Below are 22,957 nucleotides of genomic sequence, written 5' to 3' on the forward strand. Positions count from 1 at the left end.
CAGATATTAATTTTGAGGTAAAGAGGACTGGAAGGTTAAACACGAACCATCTAGCAGAAGAAGACTATTGTATTGTTTGAAATGGTAAGTGAGTTGTACCAGTGATGAATATTAGTAGTCTGTTCTCTTTATTATACTTTTAAAATTAAACAATAAGTTATTCTCTTGTAAACACTCTCAAACTCCTATATTTTGTTTGTTTTAATTGATTTTTTTTTACCTAGTGTTTTCCTAGCATCATTACAATATGTACCTGATTTGCATGATTGTTTGTTTTTTATCTTTATCATTTAATACTGAAACTTATGTTAGTGAACTTTTTATTTGCCTTTCCTACAAGAAAACATCTCTGAAATAGCAACTTCTATAACTTTTTAAGAAATAAAAATTCATTCAATGTTTTTAGGTAAAATAAAATATCTACTAATTCTAAACTACTTAGTTCAGAGACGTCTCAAGAAATGTTTCTAGGAACAGAGGGTTAAAGTTAAGAGCAATGAATCTGCCATTACAGACAAGTGCTTACAATCAGACTTGATCATTATGATTTGTAAGACTCATTTAAGTCATACTGTAGATTTGCAGCTATATATACTCCATAATAGTAAATGTTGGTTTGTTCTTTTAGGTTCTTAACCCTGCAGGAGAATTTCGTCCAACATAAAACAGCTGTTTATATAGGTACAGTAATTTGAAATTACATAAAGTGCATTATTTCAATGGCATTTACTGTGTATGCATGGTAAGAACAATACATCTCTGTGGTAACCTGCTACTGATATTACCAGCAAGTGGCAACAAGTTAATCCCAATCACATTATGTCAGGGTTTACAGAATGTCATCAAGACTGCATAGATTTCTTTGAAAACCTGACTGATAATTGCCATATTTTATATCCAAGAACTTGCTGTGGTAGTGACATTTTCCAATATTAAGCTACAAGGTAGGTATCTAGAGGTTTTAAGTGATGCTGCTGATAAACCTGGCAATTTTATTGGAACTCATAATCAAGTATTCTTTATAAACATAATAAAGGAGAATCAAGATTAATTTAATGCATCACTTCTTAGCTTGCAGCCTAAGCAAATATAATTATTGTCAGAAAACAACAAAATTACAAACCCTGTCATTTTGAAACTCCTTAAAAGGTAATGAGCACATTGTTTTTTTGTTACTTATAAGAGGGTAACAAATTGTAAATAATGGAAAAGTAATTAAAAGTTTTAATGACATTACAAAACCTAAAAATGATCAAATGTTTATACAATAATATTTTAGTAGTATTAAAAGGATAAACAAGTTCTTGCTTTCATGACCCTGATGTTATGCACAAGAAACACTTTTACAGGGGCATAAAAACTGTTAATGTTGAGTTCCTTTAAAGTTTTTCACGAGTAAAAATTGCTGAAGACAAGGATTGTATAAACTTATGAAAAGTTAACAAATGTTTGAAAATATCTAGATATCATTATTTTTAACTAGAATTTTCATGATACCAAAACACTGGATAAACATCTCAACAGGACAAAAATCAAATATTATGATTACATAATGCACTAAACTCATACCTCACTAAAAACAAAATATACAACATGATCACTTCTGTTATGTTTTACCAGATAGGGATGATAAATAACACCTAAAGGCTATAATTACCTTTCTTCAGGAAATAAAATTCACAACATAATCACTAAAGCAATGTAGTTAAACCCCACTATTTAATAAAGCATGTATCACAACCACTCAAAAAACATAGCTGATTATGACCAGAAAAAAACAACAAAACATACCAGTACTGTTTGTACACTAAGTCCTGTCTAATGAGATAAAACATTGTACTGTAGCCAGCTGTGTTTTAATGTACAGAAAACCCACACAATGGCTCTCTATGGAGAGCATACGTCAGCTTCCACTTGATAAATCCACAACCACTGCTACATAGCCCATGAACACATTAGCAAATTTTTTATATGTACAGAATTTTTTCATCGTCCTGTGACTCCTAAAAATAACCCTCAAAGTTGATGATGAAAACATAATGATATGAGCTGTCTCAGATATATAATTTTTCAGCTTTAAGAGATTCTAGATTGACCAAATGTTATTATTTTACATGAGTAATAAATGTAAAAAGGTTCAATCATAAAGGAGAGATATTCTAATAAAATATAATAACTTTTAAATAGTTGTGTGAAACAAAATAGAGAAAAATTGCAAATAAACTTTAAGAATATAATATAACAAGTTAAAAACTTAAAATCTCCCTCCGAATGCATTAATTAATTTAAAAACTACATGTACTGTGGACTTCAAAGGTTTATTACATGCATTAATGATCTAATGATTTCATTCATATATAATTTCAGTCAGACAATATGGTGAGTGGATGGTAGATAATATTCTAGACATATCAGACAGAATGTGTTTGTTTTGTTATAGCAAAGCAACAACGGGCTATCTGCTGTGTCCACTAAGGGGGAATCAAAACCCTGATTTTAGCATTATAAATTCAAAGACTTACCTCTGTTCTACTAGGGACAGACAATGAACACTTGTATAACAGTTGTTATGGAGTGAATACCTTTTCTAAGTTAGCATTCACAAACTTCATATCATAAAAACTGTTGTTATAACAAACTAATTACATTAATAGTATTCCAACCACTACTGTAGTTGTTGTATGCCAGCGAGCCTTATATGCTATTAAATGCAATGGTAGCCCAAATCAAAATCTTATATCAAGGTTAAAATAGCCTTCTTGTTTTCAAATTATAAATTTCTCTAAAAAACGATTCCTAATTCTTTTAGCTTTTTTTACCTCAATCAAATACATTAGACTACTGAAGGTTTTTCAATGTGTGTAAATAATCATACTTAAATAATTTTAAACCTTTACACCACCATTATTTTCCAATGGGATTCAAAACATATAGTCTTCAAAAAAAGAAACGCAAAAGGCAAAATATGAGACATATTGTTAACAAGTTTATTCCGGGTAGTTCTGTGTGACATGTGTGAAACTATGCACAGTCACTGCTGAAAATCCAAAGTCTGCAAAGGCGAAGTCCACGCTCACTAGTTGAAGTTTAACGTCACTCAACGTCAATAACGAGTATGCCCCCCGTGAGCATCAATAACTGTTTGGCATCTCCTGCCCATGGAAGCGATGAGATGACGAATCACATCCTGTGGAATGGCTGTCCACTCAGCCTGCATAGCTGCTGCAAGCTGAGGTAGAGTCTGCGGTTGAGGTTGTCGCCGTCGCAGACGTCGGTCCAACTCGTCCCAAAGATGTTCGATGGGGCTTAAATGTGGTGATCTGGAGGGCCATGGAAGAATGTTGATGTTGTGGTGTCTCAAGAAGACAGTGGTGAGTCGGGATGTGTGAGGACGGGCGTTGTCGTGTTGAAAACGTCATTGAAGTTCACCATGATGGGTTGCACATGGGGTCTTAGAATCTCGTCGACGTATCGTTGAGCCGTAAGATTCCCTCGAATGTGCAAAAGGTCTGTTGAAGCAGTAGACGTCGCAGTGGTGGTCCTATCCTGAAGGTCACGTAACCGGATGTAGTGATCCTGTGCGGGCGTGGTCACACGAGGTCTGCCAGATCGTGGACGGTCACGAGTTGATCCATGTTGATCCTTTTGCCTTTCTTTTTTTGAAGAGTATATTTATATATGGTGCCTTTGTTGTTAATATTTGCAATAATTTTATCAAGATACAAATAATGGTTGATACTATGGAATAAGAACCAGAATTTTATTTGATTAAGTAAGTGGTTCAAACGTTGTATGAAGTTTAAAGTTAGGCAATTGAAAACAGATGTTTCATTTCAAAGAGAATAACTGATATTTACCAGTAAGACAGGAGCATTATGCAGTGAAAACAATATTTTATTGTTAAAAAATGCTCCAATGCCTACAAAGATTCATTAAAATCCATCATCATATCATATTATTTACAATAGGAAAATAATTAAATGCTTTAAAAAAATACCTTTCAAAATTATGTGAGTGTGTAGATGTTATCTTGTGTAATCATAGATAACTCAAATGATAAAAATATTACACTTAAAATATTTTTAAAAGTTATTTTATAAACTGCTATAGTTTATGACTGTATATATACATATATAAAGTATATTCAGTATATACGTATTTTTATCAAATTAAAACTGAAATGGTGAAAATTTTTTATATTACATTTCTATAAAATGTGCAAATATTTGAAATTTACGTAATAACATTTCATTGTGAAAATTATTTGTATTTTATCCAAAAAAATCACAAGCATAAGCAAAATTAGTAACTGAACAATTTAAAAATGTTTTCATCTTCAGTAATATCAGACCCTTTGGCTCCCTGTTAATGGTCAGTGATCCCACAAGAATATAAATGTGTGCGTGTGAAATTTCCAAGAATGCTTCAAATGAATGTCCTTAATAGTTGTATTATATGCCACAACAGCAGTTTCTTTGGTGCTACATTATCAATCAAAGACAAAAGCTTTAAGAATTAATATTTTTTACTTAATCTGCTAAGTGTATTACGTCTATTATTAATACTCTTAGGTAACATTTGAGGACTGTTATGAGCCCCTAAGGACTCATGTCTTTAATGAGTTGTGTTATATGCCACAACAGCAGTTTCTTTGGTGCTACATTATCAATCAAAGACAAAAGCTTCAAGAATTAATATTTTTTACTTAATCTGCTAAGTGTGTTACGTCTATTATTAATACTCTTAGGTAACATTTGAGGACTTAACTGACACCTAATAAAATTCAATTTAGATGTTAGAAAATTGCTCATACTGACGTCCAAGCCCCTAATGACACAGCGGTATGTCTGCAGACTCACACCACTAAAATCTGGGTTTCGATGCCCATGGTGTACAGAGCACAGATAGCCCATTGTGCAGCTTTGTGCTTAATTCTAAACAAACAAACTGATGTCCAACAAATATTTGAAAAGTTTGTTACTAAACTATGTTATAATCTAAAATTAAAATATACTGCTTTGAGAATGCAAGTCTTTCTATTCGAAATTTTGAGTAACTTACAAGTTATTGTGTCACAAAATATTGTGAACTCAGACAATAAATGAGCCATTTATCCCAATCTCAAACACACCTTGAAGAACTATAATTTGTATTTGCAATAATTAACTTACAACTACCTCTACTACCAGTTTTGAGTTTGATCAGCATCTGACATTGAATTTTAGCTTTAAACATTTCGTGGGTATGAGCGCTAGTTCTAAAACTAATGCAATATCAAAATTACAGATTAAAATCATATTAATTACTTATCTTAGGATCTGGAGACAACTATTATGATATCAATCAAGTCCTCTTTCTCACCTTTTTAACCTAATAATACTACTGATATCACAAAATGTTCTGTTCTACTAACAATGATAAGAATATAAACATACGCATGCTTTCTTATTTTCTTAATATGACGAGAACTTTCTTGCAGATTCGGTTGTACTCTTTGTTCGAAACTGTAGAGGTCGCTTGATAACACATACAAATAGCTAACTACTCAGAAAACTGACAATTTTATAGTTTTATTTTAGTGAAGTGATGTCTCCAAAGAAAACCAAACGAACCAGGAAAGAAAGTTGATCAAAAGAATGAAATATATCAATGTAAAACAATTTTAAATTTTATTGTTGTATACATAGGTACTGAAATACTGAATTATGTAAATTGTAACCAGTGCAATATTTGTACGTTGAAGTAATATATTGTACCTTGAATTTACCGTAGCGGCTAAGCCTAATTCCAGTCTGTGAGTGTTAATACAAAAATGAGTTAGTTACATAATTGTTCATGCTAATTATAAGTAGTATCTGCAATATTATTACAAATGTTTGACAACATGTTAAATGTATTAGTATATTTGTAGGGACAACATTTGTAAAATGAAATTATTGAAATAAGTATATTAACTCTATAATCAGAAAAAAGCTTTTCCTAGGGACAACATAAATTGTAAATTTACGATTTTTAAACTTTAAAAGCAATGGTGAAATAAGTGCATGTCCTATTACTTTGAATTATGGCTCTATCGTAATCAGAAAAAAAGCTTTTCCAGCAGCTGGTAAATCATGAAGAGTACTCAATAGGACAAGTACTTTTCCTTTTAACTTAATTGCTTTAGTGACTCTTTATGTGAAAGTTTTAAACTATGAAAAACTATTTTTATAATACTAAATATTTTTTCATTAAAACAAATTCAGATACAAGACCAGAAACAAGGTGGGTAGATAATTGTACTTTGCTGTCAATCTGGAAATTTTGTTTATTGGCTGATGACTTCACCAAAACCTCATTGGCCAAAAAACAGACAACTGTTACACAGTTTGTGAAAACTGGATCTCCAGCTGGCTACAAAACAGATATCAACATGCTACAACATTCAGTGATTAAGTGTACTGATCCTCTATTGATAAAGTAACATTAATACAGGAAAAGAAGAAAGTGGCTTGTAAGTTCAAAGTGACAGTGTAGATGCAATGGTTCAGACTTAGAGGTCAAAATGACACAAAAAGCAGGTGTGAAAGAGCTGCAAGGTAATTTAAAAGTATGAAGAAAGAGAAAATGAAGGACTGATTCATCTATTCCACTGGAGAGTGATGAAGATGAAATGTGTAGCAGTACTTCTGAGGATCCCATGGAGTTTGTGACACTGAATGAATGATGCAGATAATCCAAGAACTGAAGTGTAAACGCAAGACATTGTTGTGGTATTTCAACGTGGCACAGGAGCAATGCCGATTCAATTTGGTATTGAATCCACAACAACATTAAACTTTCCAAATCAAGAAGCTCTATGAAAAGCATCAAGTTTCAGTGCTCTTGAAAAGAGCAGGTGATTGCTTGCATTCTGCATGGCAGGATTAAGGATTCTTTGTACTACGTTACTTCCAAGAGATCCAGATGATCTTATGAACATGACTGGAAATACAATTAAATCTGATGATACAAAACTATTCTCATATGCCAACAATATGAAACAAGTTTTGCCAGAGAAAGTTTGTCTCACTTTGACTATCTGATTTAGATTTATATTGCTCAGCATAAGGCCAGATCAAAAAATAACTTATTGTTGCAAGATTCATGGTTAAATTTCAAAATTTCTTAATCAGAATGAAATACAATTGTATACCTATGAGAATTGATTACATCAGTTTGTTTCATGCAAAGTAATCAATTAATTTTATGAAAATAATCAACTTGTGTGTCCAATTATTACCATCTTCAATATTCAGTAATCAAAAATTAATCTTTTAGAGGCAGTTCACGTCTTGCACAGAAAGCTGTCTTTTATGTCTGCCTTAGAAATTTCCATGCTACTTGTGAAGTTCTGCTGATTGTGTGAGTGACTAATTTCCTCACACAGGTTGTGTAGTAATGATGGATTACAGTCATGTTGACTAATTGTTTTCAAATTACATTGTGATGCTTCTTGTTTGGTGATATTGTTTTGTCTGGTGCACATGAGATGGTGTGTCAGGTAAAGATGAGACTGTTTCTTGTTTCTGTTTTTTAATAGTGTTCTTTGGCTAGTGTATCAAATCTGATTTTGAAATAACCAAATACTTTGTTGAGGTCAGAAAATGACTAATTTGGGGTATTTTCAGTGGTGATGCACACCAACACACACATCCTAAATAGATCAGATGTATTTAAGTTGGGTCTGGTAAATGCAAATTCTGGGTGTTATTTATCTCATTTTACTACTTTAATATCATGCTGAAAAGGTGTGGTCAGTTCTTATAAACTTCATGAGAAGACAGTGCATTAGCATTCAAAATATTAGTCCAACCAGGTATCCAATGCTACCTTAACTTTTATCAGTGTTTGAAACTGCAAAATTTTGTGATGGCCTTTTAACATGTCTTTAACACTTTGTAATTTCATAATTATCATCAACATTGTCTGTAGGAAAGTAGGAAGAAAAACAGTATGAAAGGCTGTGTAAAATCATACTTCCATATAGTAATCTTATAAGTATTGCATTAAAGTCAATTTCATAAAGTGTAGTTTTCATCTTAACAGCTGTCACATTTTCTTTATTTTTTAATGAACGTATATCAGATAATATGTTCTGAATATTTTAAAACTCTAGTTATCTTTGTAATGCATGATTTGTTTACTTAATCAATGAAATAGTATGCAATGTTTGTTAAACTTATTGATACAAAGGTTCAAACAAATTGTTGGTAATATAAGAGTAATCACACTCTACTCACATTACCTTAGGTAGATCAACAAGTAGGAAGAAAAAGAAGGAAATTGAGGACCTGAACTTGACATTAAAATCTGTAACAACACAGAAAGATGAGAAAGGTAAAATACTACTCTTTATATTAAGAAATAGGTTTTTTTCTGTCACCTTTCCTTGCTTGTGGAGAATGAAGTTAATGTTAGATAACACTGCACAACAAAGTTTTTGCATCTTGAACACTGTTGGGTGTTCCTTATAGATTTTTGGCTGCTGATAATGAAAATCACATCCACATTTGCCCATTATGTACAGTTTCATTGAAATCTTCAGTTTTGCTACAATGGGAAAACAATATCAGGGCAACTGGAATTTGTCAATGCTTGCCGACTACTGTTGGACACTGCAACGTGATGCACAGGACATTGAATACAAACAAAAATCAGGAGCAAAACACTTTTAATTATGTTGAACTTAATAGTGTATTACAAACATAAATGCAATTAAATAAGTTATTGCCAGTAAACAGTAAACTGTCTATTTCTCAAAGTTTCTATGTTATGAAACAAAACCAAAACTATATTTGTGCATACCCACCAGATACCTGCCACAATCAGCAAAACCTTTTCAGGAAGCAAAAAATTAAAAAAAAATTGTTGTGCAGTATAATTTTTGTATGGAGTGTAAAGGTTTATTATTTTATTTTTACCTAATACAAATGCTAGATTAGACAAGCTTTCCCATAAGTTATTTCTATGTAATTCAATAGAGAGTGTGAGCAGGAAATTCTGAAATTTGTATATTCCTATTGTTGTGTGACTTTCCAGTAACATAACAAGTACGTGATATGTATCTCAGGACAACTGGTTATACCAAAATAAAACTGAAAACAATGTTTTGACCTTCTTAGGTCATCTTCAGATTAACAAAGGAGGAGATTGCAACAGTTGTTCTGAAATACATTTTCACTTCAAGTTGGTTTCTTGTCATCACGAAGTACGTGATATATTGTTAATCACTTACCCTCCTCCTACATGTTGATATGGCATGTTTTTGTAAACATATAAATACAAAGATTTTAATTTTTTCTTTTTTTCCATTGTTGCTTTTGCTTGTTTTGAAGTGGTGTAAAATGAGCAGGAGAATATGTCAATGTGAGGTTTAATAGTACTAAAAAACATAGGATTTTATAGTTAACTGAAGACTTTTAAGAATTACTACATAAAGTGTTATCAATACAGATTATCTTTGGGTACGTCAATGATCTGGCTGTCTAAGTAGGTCATAAAGGTTTTTAAGATATTATTTCTTAGAGATAGCAAATAACATAAGTTGAATCTTTCAAACTGAGTTATTCAAGAAAAAGTTAAAATACTTTCCAGAATTATTATGGTTTTTAAACCTTATGTATTATAAAGAAACTGAAATACATCATAATGATATGTAGTCTTAAATGTGTTTAAAGATGGAACCTCTTTGCTTTCTACTTTTAGAGATACATTTCCCTGACATTGAAATCCTACCATAAGTTAGAATTTTTTAGCATTAGTCATATATAAAAGAATTTCTAAAATGTGGAACATCAGGTTTACAATTTCACCCATTTAAGGTTCTAAATATTTATTTTTCAGCTTTTTTTTTTAAAGTCTGGCACTAAAATTGTGCTAATGTACAACTTGTAATTATAAATATTTATTCTTTATCAGTGAGAGTTAAATATTTTTTTAAGGAGTGGTTGGAAAGAAATACAGTTTTATTCCATATGAGTTCTGCAGTTATAACACTTAGAGAGACATAAATCAGGTAGATAATTGTGACTAACCAACAATAATTGGCTTTATAAGTACAATGAAATTATTTACATAGCTACACCTCATTCAAAACAAAAGCATAAGCTATTATATTACTGTAACTTCATTGAATGTTATTTTTATACATTTTAAAAATGCATGTTGGTACATTTTATCTGTTTTTATAACTTTAAAAATTAAAACAACTTATGTAACAAGTGTGTGGTACAAGTATTGTGAACATATTAACTGAAAGCATGAATTCTTTTACTGTACATAGCTATCTTTAATATTAAATTAGTTTTCATAATTTTTGTGTGTTTTTCAACAGTTAAGTCACTGATATTATTAGGGTGAATCAAAACAAGTGTTCAAAGTCTGCTTTATGTAAATCACACACTACATCATTGAAGTGTTTTATCTTGTTACTCTCAACAAGGCTACAGTTCAGTTACATTCATCTCTTGCAGAAAGGTGATATAACTATTTTAATTTCAGGAACTGATCCTAAATCTGTACTGTATGTTTTTTATAAGTAAGAACAGTGTAAGAAAGGTGACAAATGCAAGTTTTCCCACGATGATGTTGAAAATAAGAGTGAAAAGAAGAGTATTTATGTAGACTTGAGAGATGAAGGTAATGTAGTTTATTTTTTTATCTATGCATCTATTATCTGTTAAAAACGTGAAGTGTAAAGGTCTTTTAAATCAACTGTATGGTTTTATGTGTTTGCATTATTAGTGTTAGACTACTGAAGCATTTTAAGAGTTTAAATGTCCATCTTCAGTTTACCTTTTAGAAAATTAATGTAGATAAATCTAATTCTGTTAAGGGTATCTTTCTTTTCAAATATAAAAATTTAAATTCTATATTTTTTGGTCAAGATGAATTTTATCTAATAAAAAATTTGGATTTCAATCAGTTAATTATTCCTTACTGCACTTGATAAACCAGAATAAACATATGATGTCATAGAAGAATATTCCTGCAGCTTTCAAATAGTCAAAAATATTTTCAGAAGTAAAACCACAACAACAAAAGAAACAAAATTCCTGTCTTTGGTATTTTTCCTCTTTTCCCTGAGTCTTACATTGAGATTTGTTCACATTTATGAGAGCTCTGGGTATCTAATATGTTGATAAACCAAATTACTGCTGCAGTAATATGTGATCAGTGTATTGACTATAGAAATTCCCATTACAGCTGAACATGCTACTGGTAAGATTTCCCAGGAATTTAGTTCAAAGTTATCTACGGACTTTAATTCTCAGGAAATTAGATTCATGGGTTTAGCCAGTGATTTCTTCTTCTTTTCAGTAAAACAATGTTTCTAAGTAAGAATGTAATCAATAAGAAGACATTTGGACTCTCTGTTTTTCTTTGTTTTTAACACTTTTTATTTTAGTCTGTCACACTCCACACCATTTCAAGAGTTTTAATTTTCCACTACTTTTCATGCTTCCAAGTTGTTTGCTTTGGGAGAGAATTGCTCTTCTCATACTTTTGTTTCTGTTGATACCAGTACTACCAGGGGACCGGTACATGTTGATAAACTTTACCATACCTCAAATCTGGTTGATATACCTGTGGTAGTTGTGACTCAGATGTCATTTGTGTGGCTTTACTCTTATTTACACATGGGAGAATTGAGTATTTCATGTCATTAATGTATGGATTTTGGTAAGTTAGATATTTATATGTTCTTTATCATCTAAGTTATTTTAAACGAATTATAAATGAGATGTTGATTATTAATTGTGTTATTACTAGATACATTTAATCACTTTGCAAGTACATTAATCTTACATACTTTGTGGTCTCAACAGATTTCATGGCTTTGTTAGTTCATTATTAGTAATTTAACTAGGTATGTTTAGCCTAGATTGTTTGTAAGTTGCAATTATTACTACTAGTAACATATAATTATTTTATTTTTCAAAATTGTTAATCATGTGCTAAACCATTTTCCCTTCATAATCCACAATTTAAAATTCTTCCCCACAGTGTCCACTTCATTGCCCTAAATCATGTTTTCCATTTCAGGACTTTCCTGTTTGTTTGGACAAACCTCAATTCTTTTTTTCACTCTATGATAATTTGTGCTCTTCTCTCTATGAATAACTAGATAATATTTGCTTCTACTCATTCACAGTCCATAGACCACACTCCACTGATTCTACAAGATACAATAGAGGGAGGATTCCTCATGACAGTGGGGGAAATCCATTCTTAACTCCTCTCAACAACCCATTCATTTGGGTAGTTTTCTTCTTTTCAACCTCATTTGGGCCCAGCCTTCTCCTTTTCAGGTTTGGAGCAAGCAGTTCACATGTTCTTCACCTCACATTTCTTGCAGTTAAATGTATTCTATCTTTGTGGGGATGTGAACTATGGATCAAACTTGTATGTATTCACTTTAGTGGGAACTGAGAGATCAGTGAAACTTCTTACCCATACACACTGCCCGCATCCATATACTAGTAACAACATTTACTAGTTCATGCCTTATGTATTGTATGTTATAAAATGTTTTTCATTTTAAGTTTAATTGTCTTCATTAGTAAAACTTGATTTCTTTGCTTATGTGATGTTAACATGCATCTGCTTGCAGAAGAACTGAGTCAGTTAACCAATCAAAATAAGAGTTTGTGATACTTATTTTAGCAATCAATCAAAATTATGATTAAATCAGTTGTCATGAAAGTAATAAACTAATTGAAATTAATGTTTCTAGTTATTCCAAATATCCAGATGATCAAAATATTTGTTAGGTACAAACTTGCATAAGAGGCAGGTGTGGGGATGCTTTATGACTTCCATTGCCATTAAATTTACTATTCCTGTCATTGTTATTGCAAAGCTACAGAAGCTATCTATCACTGCACCAATTTTGAACCATTGACTGTCAACTCTGGCTATTTAAATAATTAGGTGTAAATTTATTGTATTTTGATTTTTTTTTCACACTGTGTGATGTTTTTGCTTTACAATTGTATCACTATTATTTAAAGTTGTATTAGTGTGAGCACATTTAGAGCAGGAGCCCAAGTGGTCCAGTCATTCATATTTTTAGTATTTAATAACTGTGTTCTTCAGTTATGTATGAGAGAATGCAGGTGAGGTGAAGGGATCCATAGGGGTAAACATTATGCACATTTTTCAGAGATTAATAATAATATTGTTTAATATTATATTTGAATAGGCATTAATTTAAGGTAGAGATCAAGGGAGTTGAAACCCCATCCCTTCTAGCTGTTTTTTTTTTTTAAAGTAATACCTGTATCATTTAATGTTTTTATCTGTGGGGTCTTAACTCCTCCCTCCATTTTCCCCCTTCATTTAATTAGGAAAACAGTCAATAGTATTGAAAATAAATATGAGGTTTCAGTATCTGTTTGATTGGTCTATTAATTACCTTTATTATTATTTATTTGAATTTAGTTTATTTTGAATCTATAACAGTCAGGTGTAGCTTCAGCCATTGACTTATGAATACAATAATATGAACATCAACTTAATGTTTCCCTGGTAAATTATCAGGCCTTGGTTTTTATCCAGAAATTAACAGTGTGCATGCATTCTAGACTTTATGGAGATTTGTTTTCCTTAAAGAAAGTGCTATTTTTCGGAATTTATAATGCATAATGGAGGGTTTAGACATTTTCATTGTTGGTTGGTTAGCTTGGCAATTTACGGTGCAAAGCAACTAAGCTATATGCACCAGACATTTTGGTAATGAAGTTAGAAAAAAATTACCTTTTTTCTCTAAATGATAATAAAAAACTTTATTTCAACCCAAATTTTGAAATAACTATTTGTAGTTATTATTTCTTACATCATTTGTAGCCCTTATATTTATGACACTTGTAGCTCTTGTAACATATGCCTACTTTAAAATCTGTTTTTCATTGTTTGAAAGTTATAATGTTCCTGACAAATGTTTTAGTACTGTTGGTATCCAAAATAAGTAAAAATGCAAGTGACAAAAAAGAATTGAAAACAGATGTGATGCTTGCAAACATTAAAATGTGAATATAGTTGTAGACGTGGTTTTCCTTTCAAAATATAATAATTTATTTCAATTAAAGTTTTTAAATGTTTGTTTTTATTTTCTAATTGATCACATTGGTAGAAATAAAGATATAGATTTTAAATTGTTCATTACAACCTATATGAACTAATAATAATAGACTTTCTAATTAATTTTATCACTAATTACTTGTAACACATAAGTATAAATAATAAAAACAATGAATGTGATGTACACTTATTAATTAAACCACTAGAAGTCTAATTGGACCCCCTCTTCATAAAAGAAATAGAGAGAAACTATTCTTGTTATGATAACAGTTGTTGAGAAAGTTTAAATATGCTTGGATATAGCACATAGACTATCATGTGTTGATAAAGTTAAAATATAGGTTGTTTCTTATAGCTTTGTAAAGTTTCTTTTCTGTTCCCTTTGTTGTGAATTCTGAATGTATTTGTGTATAAAATTATATATATTTTAAAGCTATAGTTTTAGTTTTATTCAAAGAGAAAATATATGATAACTTTGCATAAGGTAAGCTTATACAGTTTAAAGATGGGTTGAACTGATAACAAATCTTATTAAAAGTTTAACATGATAATGAATGTATAGTGTTTGGAAAAGGTTTTGTCATCTTCAAGTTTAATAATATACCTACACACTGAAATGTATATTGTATGAAGCAAAGAGGTTGCATAACTTGAGATTGCTTAAAGCATAATAAAGTTATTTTGTTGATGCTCTGTTTCTAATTACTGTTTTTTACTTTTTAATAAACACATTATGATTTTATTAAGTTGCAGTGTTTGTAAACATATTTTTTAATATGTTCACCAAATAAAATACTGTCATCAAATTGTACAATTTTACTATTTGGTGAATATGGTAGGAAATTGCAAAATATTGTGATGTTGTAAATATTTATTAAGTAATGTTCTAGTATGTTTATTTTGTTCAAATAATGAAGATAAATAAATTGTTTAACTAAAAATGGCAACTGTTAAAAAGATGAAGGCTGTTATGTGAAATTAAGGGTAATTTAAAAATTAGTGAAAAAAAAAGTGAAAGAAAAAATTAAAAATGATACCACGTTAGAATAATGTTGTGGTTGAAAAATGTTAAGAAGTAAGCATGTGCTTTTCTTGTATGGGTTATAAAAGGTGTGGTACTAATGGGTTGAGTGTAATTGATCAGTTCAAGGAATTCAAGGAATTATTTTCCACAAAGTAGGGCACACAATTCTTATCTAATGAGATTATTAGGGATTTAGTAACAAAAAAAGAAGAGGAACATTATTTAATGTTGTCCTTTGCATAATTTTTGCTTCTTTCATAAGTACTCTTAACTGGTGGTAATAAATACAAACTGTAGATGTTTAAATCCTTAAACAGAACTAATTTACAAAAATTGTAAACTTGTTAAGCATTTTTAAGAAGAAACCCCCCCCACTAATATAGTAAGTTCTAATACAGAAAATCAAGATTTTCTAACTTGTTTACTATACCACTTGGATGGAAAGTACATAAGTTATAAAATATTTCTATTTAATGTTGTTTTAAGCATTAAACACACAGAAAATACATTTTGTCATTTAAAACTTGACAGTCAGACATGTATAGATCATATACAAATTTGTAACTGTAAAAGGTGATGCATTTGGTTTGTTCTCTCAAAACATCTCAGTGATGGTATACTTAACATGTGATGAAACTTGTGGTTACCATGAAACACATTCATCTATTTAAAAAAACTGATACTGACACTCATAATGTATAAATATTAAAAACAGACTTATTTGTGAGCTTTCTGATATTTTAGTTATTAAACTTTCTATATTCCAGTTGGTAACAAAACATTTTGTTGTTATCCCATTTCACAGTGTCAGGATGGCATCTGCATAGTGCTTGATATTGGTGGTGTTGCACAGCATCATCCTTATCATACAGTTGAATGTTTCTGCAGAGTTGACTTGGCACCTGCTGAAATTGGTAAATCCATCTAGTATTAAAAATGCTGTCTTCTCTGTAAATCCTGTCTTCATTAGGATTTGGCAATAACCTTTACTGAGGTTGATCTTTGAAGAGAACCTGACCTTATAATTTCTAGGTTGTTCATAGTTTCAGAGTTGAACTTCATCACAAGATTCAGCTTTTGGAAATTTATTTAGAAACAGTTAACCTATCTCTAATTTTTGTGATTAAAACTGGTAAATGGTAGGCTAAATTTGAAGGCTTAACAATTCCAGCTTCCAACATTGCCTCAGCTTCCTGCTTTGTAAGGTACAGTGGAGCGCGCCATTAAACCGCGAAATTGCTTAAGCCGCTGTAGCAAGTCTTGTCCCAGAATTTTTGATGTATTAAATCTACTACCTGGCTTTTTAAAGTTTCTCACACTCTCCTTGTCGTTGACACTGACATGACAAATATGAGCGAGGATTATCGCGGCTCACCGCTAATTTAAGAAAGTGCAAAAACGTGGCTTACGAATTTAATCCTGGCTTTATAACTTCAAAGAGATATTTAAAAAGGATTTGCTTTCATTTGGGAAATAAATAGAATATATTACAGTAGAAATTGACCGTTAATCTACCTTATCCGCCCTGTATGCCAGCTTTATGGAGGCCGCCACTGTTACCGAATCACACCTCTCCATACATTAAACTTAATCCGCGGTAAATCCGTGAAAAAAGTGATCAATAATTAAAGTATTATTTTTAATTCGATAATCCAATATTTTTATGGAATTGTATAAATATTACCCACAAACCCAATAGACATCACTTCAGTTTCTGAGCTGTTAGCGACTTCGGCTTTTCAGTCACAAAGGTTTTAGCCGCAGACCACTTAAGCCGTGGTTAAGCAGGTTGACCCTCCAAATACTGCATCTTAACGGCGCTCCACTGTATTTCATTGCATAAGGTATCTGAAAGGGCTTCACTTTAGCTGGATACCATGTTGTTGTGTTGCACAAGGCCTATCTTTCCTGGTCTATCCATGAAGATATCTCTCCTCTTTCCATTCTTTTATCAAAATTTGACATGGTTATATATCATGTAATCTCCATGCTATTTGCACTTTTACTATAGTTGTGCACATATTGGTATTTATTTCCACTGTCCTTCTCATTTTCTTCTAACACAACTTACCACTGTGTAATCATGGCTGTGGCTTACCAAATGTTGTAAACGTACTTAATAGTAATGTAAATTTATAAGTGTGTTGGACCACAAAATTTTCTACAGTAGGTATCTCTGACTTGCTGGCAGTGAAATTGACAAAAAATTAACAACATGCACTCCACTTGTTTTTTTAAAATAATATATGTTTGAAACAAGTTAAATGTATGTACAAAATTATTTACACTATGGAGATAATATTTGTATCTAAGACACTATACAGTTTTCTTTTATTGTCCAAAGTCCACTTAAGCCAATTCAACAGTTTTAGAATTCAGTTGACAAGCTAAACTTTTATGTCTTTTAATCACAGTGGTATCATGATATCACATGAGCTACTACGGTTGTATCCTTAACTTTCAGTATTATTCTGTTTTTTGTACTTCCAATTATCATCTTTCCTTTGTTGAAGTCCACATATGTGGGTTCAATTGGTTTAGAACACCCTTTTATGAGACATAATATTCTCCTTATCTCTTTTAAACTTTAAATGTCACCCTAACCTACCAACCATTCACTTCCACAACAGTTAACTTTACAAAGTCTAACTTTTCTGTGACAGTTCTCTCTCATGTGACTTTTACTCTTTTTTCATTCATCTAGTTATAGTTATTTATACATATATCACAGTCTTGACATCACTGGATTGTAAACACAGTGTTCAATAGCCTCAACATCAGTGAGTTACAAAGTAAATTAATTAGTAACACTACCTCCACTAAACAGTCTTATATTCAAGTTGGTGTAAAGTTTAGACATAAGTTTTCTCTGAATACTTTGTTATTACATTATTATTGAATAATATCATAATTTTATACAGTTATATTTCCTGTACATAAATTGTTATCTGTATGCATTCATAAAATTACATCTTGCTCTATGTAATTTATAAAATTGTGTTCTGTGTGTGTTTTATAATATATTGTTGTATTATATCTAATTTTTACAATTGTGTCATTACATTGTGTACTTCAAGAGAGCAGCTCTTAGGTCTAACTTGACAAGAATTTCATTTTAAACATTTTTGGCATGGAAAAGTATTTTATTCTCTGTCTATCCACACTTCAATCCAAGTTTACTTATTGAATTTCATATTTTGTACTTTTGTCTTCCTCTCTTTATGTTTATGAAGGATAGTATACTTTTAATATATTTTCATAAAAATGTACATAAGTTGTTGTCATTGTTTTAAGTTGTTTAGATTTTTTATACACAAGACTTTATTGACTTATAACAATTTAGATCTTTATTACATTCTTTTAATGAAAACGTGTGTAAAGTGTAACAGTTAATATATAAATTTGGGAAATAAGTACATACACATATATGTAAGTATAAAAGACATTGTGTACAAAAAATTTTTATATTTGTCTGATTGCATGTTTGTTCAATATTTAATTGAAATATATTTTGTAAGCATAGTATCAACAACAACATTATTTTGATTTGTAGATATCAAAATGAGAAGAAGGAAAAAGTTCAAGTGGAACAGGACAGGAAAAAGTAGAGTTTAAAGCTGGTCATCACATTGGTGTAAGTGATATTGTAAAACTGTATGACTGTCATCATATGATGAGTATTATTAGTAAGTTAAAGTTTGTTGACCATCATCATGGTGTAATTATAATAGATGAACTCCACTGGTCACCCTTTAATTTAATGAAATATAACTACTTGTTATCATCTATTGTAAATATTGATATTGTTTGATTGACGTAAGAAGTGATCAACAGTTTGTAAAATCATTCTTGAAATTACTGATCATCACTGTGGTATAAATAATTATATATTTATTTTAAACATAGCTTGTACTTTGCTTAAGAAGAGGTAAGCTAACTTTAAAAATAGCAAGACAAGTTGATGTAGAATTTTAACATTATATAGTACAAAATGCATTATTAATGAGTGTGGTCATAGAGCATATTTAAACTTGTCAAGTTTATTCTTATCATTGTTAATTATGTTTATCTGAAGAGTAAACTAGAATCTTCATAGTTATGAGTCTTCCAACAGCTCAGTGGACCAGAGATTCAACCCAGACTTGGCTGTAGAAGGCTAGATGGGTGAAGACCTCAAAGCATGAGGTCTTGTTTGCATGCTATTTTATCTCTTAAGGATTTTCATGGAAATGTTATTAAGGAATGTTGCTTAATTAAGTGCCCTCCGCTAGTACAGTGGAATGTCTCCGGATTTACAACACAAAAATCAGGGGTTCGACTCCCCTCGGTGGGCTGGGCAGCTAGCCCTTTGTGGCTTTGCTATAAGAAAAACACACAGCTTAATTAAACAGTATGTGTTTTATCCAGTTCATCAATATCATTTGATATCATAGTTTGTTTCTTCAAAGAGAAAAAAAAGTTGTACAGTGAAACATTTATATATTTTATTTCTGTCTCCACATTACAGGCTGTGGTATCACAAGGATATTGGAAGAATTCTCTTTATACAAAAAAAGACTTAATTATAATCTCTCTCTTTTTTTATTAATACCAGCAAACTTGGTTGTCAGTGTTGACACATCAGTGAACAGTTTTGTGTCTTTTTGTAGCTGGGAAATTGAAAATTGATTTCAAAAGGATTTTATAGTTTTGGAGGAAATAAAAATAAACATTTAAACTCAAGCCAAAAGTTTAAAAAATACATATATTAATTTATTTCATGTTTTTAACCATCATTTAAGAATCAGTCCCAGTTCAAGATTTTTCTTAACTGAAAAGGGGGGCAGTGAGACATATGCTGGGATTAAATCTGAAATTATGGTAAAACTAAATTTATGGATAATAGTAGCTTTGGGGTTGGAGAACTATTTTAGCTCCCTCCCACTAGTGCTAGCTCTGTTAAGAAATATAATTGCAGAATTAATATATATAAATATTACTTTTAAATTTTGTCAATGTCAATGCTAACGTGTACGAGATATATTTATCATAAAATTTGAGGGCATTGGAACATATAAAAATTTAATCTTTGTAAACTTTCTTTGCAGTTGCAGAACTGTGATTCATATCTGGAACTAACAACTGAGACCTTTATCCTGCAAGCAAATGTAGGATTAACATTGTTACCTAATCTTCATGAAGTGAACAGAAGAAAAGCAAACCTATATGGTAAGGAGATGTACTGAGTGTGTATTACATTAAGAAAGTAACTGTTATAGTTGTGCCTTAAATTTAATTCAAGTGTCTGTTGAAGTAGGAAAGTTATAGTTAAGGTTTAATATGAAGTATCTATTTTAATAAGAGAATTGTTGACAAAATTTTAAAATGTATGTTATAATAATACGAAGTTAGAACATAATATAAATTAGCTGTTAAAGTAAGATATTGTTAAAAACCCTTATTATCAACTGTAATAATAATTTGTATTTAATGCTTATTAATTTAAAAAAAGACGTTCAGACTTATTTAACGAAACCACAACTATTTGATTTTTAGAAAAAATCATGACATTGAAAATGTTAAAAGAAAGGTCTGTCTGTAAAAGGTAGTTTGCAAATTTTTTTACAGACACTAAAAAGCCAGAATGATGAATGTATTGATATATGTAAAAATTATATATTTGCTTTGTTAGTTATTGTTAATATTTCAAAATGTATTGAGAAAAATCAGGACAGATTATGTTGATTAAATATCATATAGATAATTATATCAGTAATTGTTGGTATCATTGTTAGTGGTATTTTGCACTAACATGGTGTTCATTATGATTGTTTTATACAATAAATTTGTAGGAGAGGAGGGAAGCTTCCTGAAGCAGCTGATTGAGAAGATCATCTTACTGCTACAGTAGATGGAGAAGCTGTTCCAATCAATGAAAACCTATCTGATGAAGAATTGGATGTGGAATAACCAATGTGTAATAAGTAGAAATCCTATAAAGTTACAATGTATGAAACTTAACTGTAGTGTGTGTAACTGAACATTGGCAGTGACTTGTATCTCCCAGATTCTTCTTAAAGATAATTTCAAGATTGTTTTACAAAGTGCCCTACCACAGACATGATCTGTACCACTAGTAGATGTCTGCTCTACATTTATTTATTACTTACCTACCTATAGTTGAACATTTTTTGTTAATAGTTAAAAAAAAAACACATTCTATTGAACCTGATGTTTTGTTCAAAGTTACCAAGTTTGGTTTTAGCAATTTATTGCTCAATGCAGTGATTAATATAGTGTTTCTAGAATTGAAATGCTAAAGTTACCTTAAAAACAAAAATTGTGTAAGATTGATAAAATGTTTTAAGTAAAACAAGATATAACAGAAGTAAATGTGATTTTTAGAAAGCAATAATTTTTCTATCTTTATGAATTTCATTGTGAAATGTATATTTTTCATTGAATATCTTGTTATAAATATTCATTATGGTAAAATAAATGGCGAGAAAAATTAAGCAGTGTGAGTTTAATTCATTGATTGGCACATATCAAATAGTGTTTTTAATTTTTGTAAATGTATAGTTGTATTTATTAAATACAAAAAGATATTTAATAACTTTCTACAAATTCACAGAAGGATATAAACAAAAGCAAACATAATGCATTTCTGACAGTTAAACAGAAATAACAAAAAGTGAAAACAGATGTATTGATATTTAACCCACACAAACTTATAAAAAGGGTACATGAACAGACCAAGTACAGTCTGCCTAGGCAGAAAACATCCAGGGGAAGTGTCTTGGAATGCAACAAATAATGCCAAATGAAGTACATCTGGGTAAAAACATCCAGTGGAAACACCATGCATGAGAACTATTTGATCAACAAGTGTAGTGTGCCCAGAGAATCACCTCAGATATACAATACTGTGGCCAAGTGAGGTCTACAGGGAAAGACATCCATGGAAAGCACCGTAAGATATGTTGAATTATGCCAAGTGAAGTCCATCCAGGCAAACATCTTTAAGTAGAAGTGCTTTGCATGAGAACTATTTGATGAACAAGAGTGGTCTCCCCTGGTAAAACCCAGGAGGTAGCACCTTTGGTATAAATATGATCTGGTCAAGTACTGGTATAAAAACATGCAGAGAAAGTGTCTTGGATTAAGACAGATTATGTCAAGTGCAGTCCATCTGGGCAGAAAATATCCTGTGGAAACACCTTTCATAAGAATTTTGTGAGCAACAAGTGCAGTTAACCTGAGCAAAAATGTTCAGGGAAAGTGCCTTGGATCCTGATTGTTATATTACAGTGTAATCATTGTTCAGTATCACAGTAAGAATAACAATGCTAGCCCTCTTGTTGTTGAGTGGGTACACATAATCTACAAATTCAATTTTAGTTTATTGTACAAAAACTACTCAGGAGGAATCTTCCTTGGTCTACAACCAAATGAGGTTGAAAAGAAGAAAACTACCCAAATGAATGGGTTATTGAGAGGAGATAAGAATGTATTTCCCCCACTATCATGAGGAATCCTCCCTCTATTGTATCTTGTAGAATCAGTGGAGTGTGGTCTATGGACTGTGAATGAGTAGAAGCAAACATTATCTAGTTATTCATAGAGAGAAGAGCACAAATTATCATAGAGTGAAAAAAGAATTGAGGTTTGTCCAAACAAACAGGAAAGTCCTGAAATGGAAAACATGATTTAGGGCAATGAAGTGGACACTGTGGGGAAGAATTTTAAATTGTGGATTATGAAGGGAAAATGGTTTAGCACATGATTAACAATTTTGAAAAATAAAATAATTATATGTTACTAGTAGTAATAATTGCAACTTACAAACAA

General features: G+C 30.9%; 1 protein-coding gene and 1 long non-coding RNA gene across 29 annotated transcripts in view; one reads left to right on the forward strand and one right to left on the reverse strand.

Annotated features, from left to right (window-relative positions):
• Positions 1-20,961, forward strand: LOC143243020 (uncharacterized). 20 transcript variants are annotated; one of them, XR_013023738.1, is made up of 6 exons: positions 1-84; positions 8,272-9,485; positions 10,522-10,659; positions 11,546-11,703; positions 18,681-18,761; positions 20,215-20,961. It is a non-coding gene; the product is annotated as an uncharacterized LOC143243020 (long non-coding RNA). The 20 variants fall into 20 exon arrangements; XR_013023746.1 differs by having other exon boundaries at positions 22-84; positions 8,272-8,358; positions 10,560-10,659; positions 20,215-20,959; XR_013023730.1 differs by lacking the exon at positions 1-84 and adding an exon at positions 5,523-5,651.
• Positions 15,660-22,957, reverse strand: part of LOC143243014 (uncharacterized) — a 23,894-nt gene continuing 16,596 nt past the window's right edge. For all 9 annotated transcript variants that reach the window (XR_013023668.1, XR_013023666.1, XR_013023667.1 and 6 more), the window contains one exon: positions 15,660-16,032. The gene's annotated coding sequence lies outside the window, so the exon portion shown is untranslated. The remainder of the gene's footprint in view (positions 16,033-22,957) is intronic.

Source organism: Tachypleus tridentatus, unplaced genomic scaffold (assembly GCF_004210375.1).
Source record: "Tachypleus tridentatus isolate NWPU-2018 unplaced genomic scaffold, ASM421037v1 Hic_cluster_2, whole genome shotgun sequence".
Classification (NCBI taxonomy): Eukaryota; Metazoa; Arthropoda; class Merostomata; order Xiphosura; family Limulidae; genus Tachypleus; species Tachypleus tridentatus.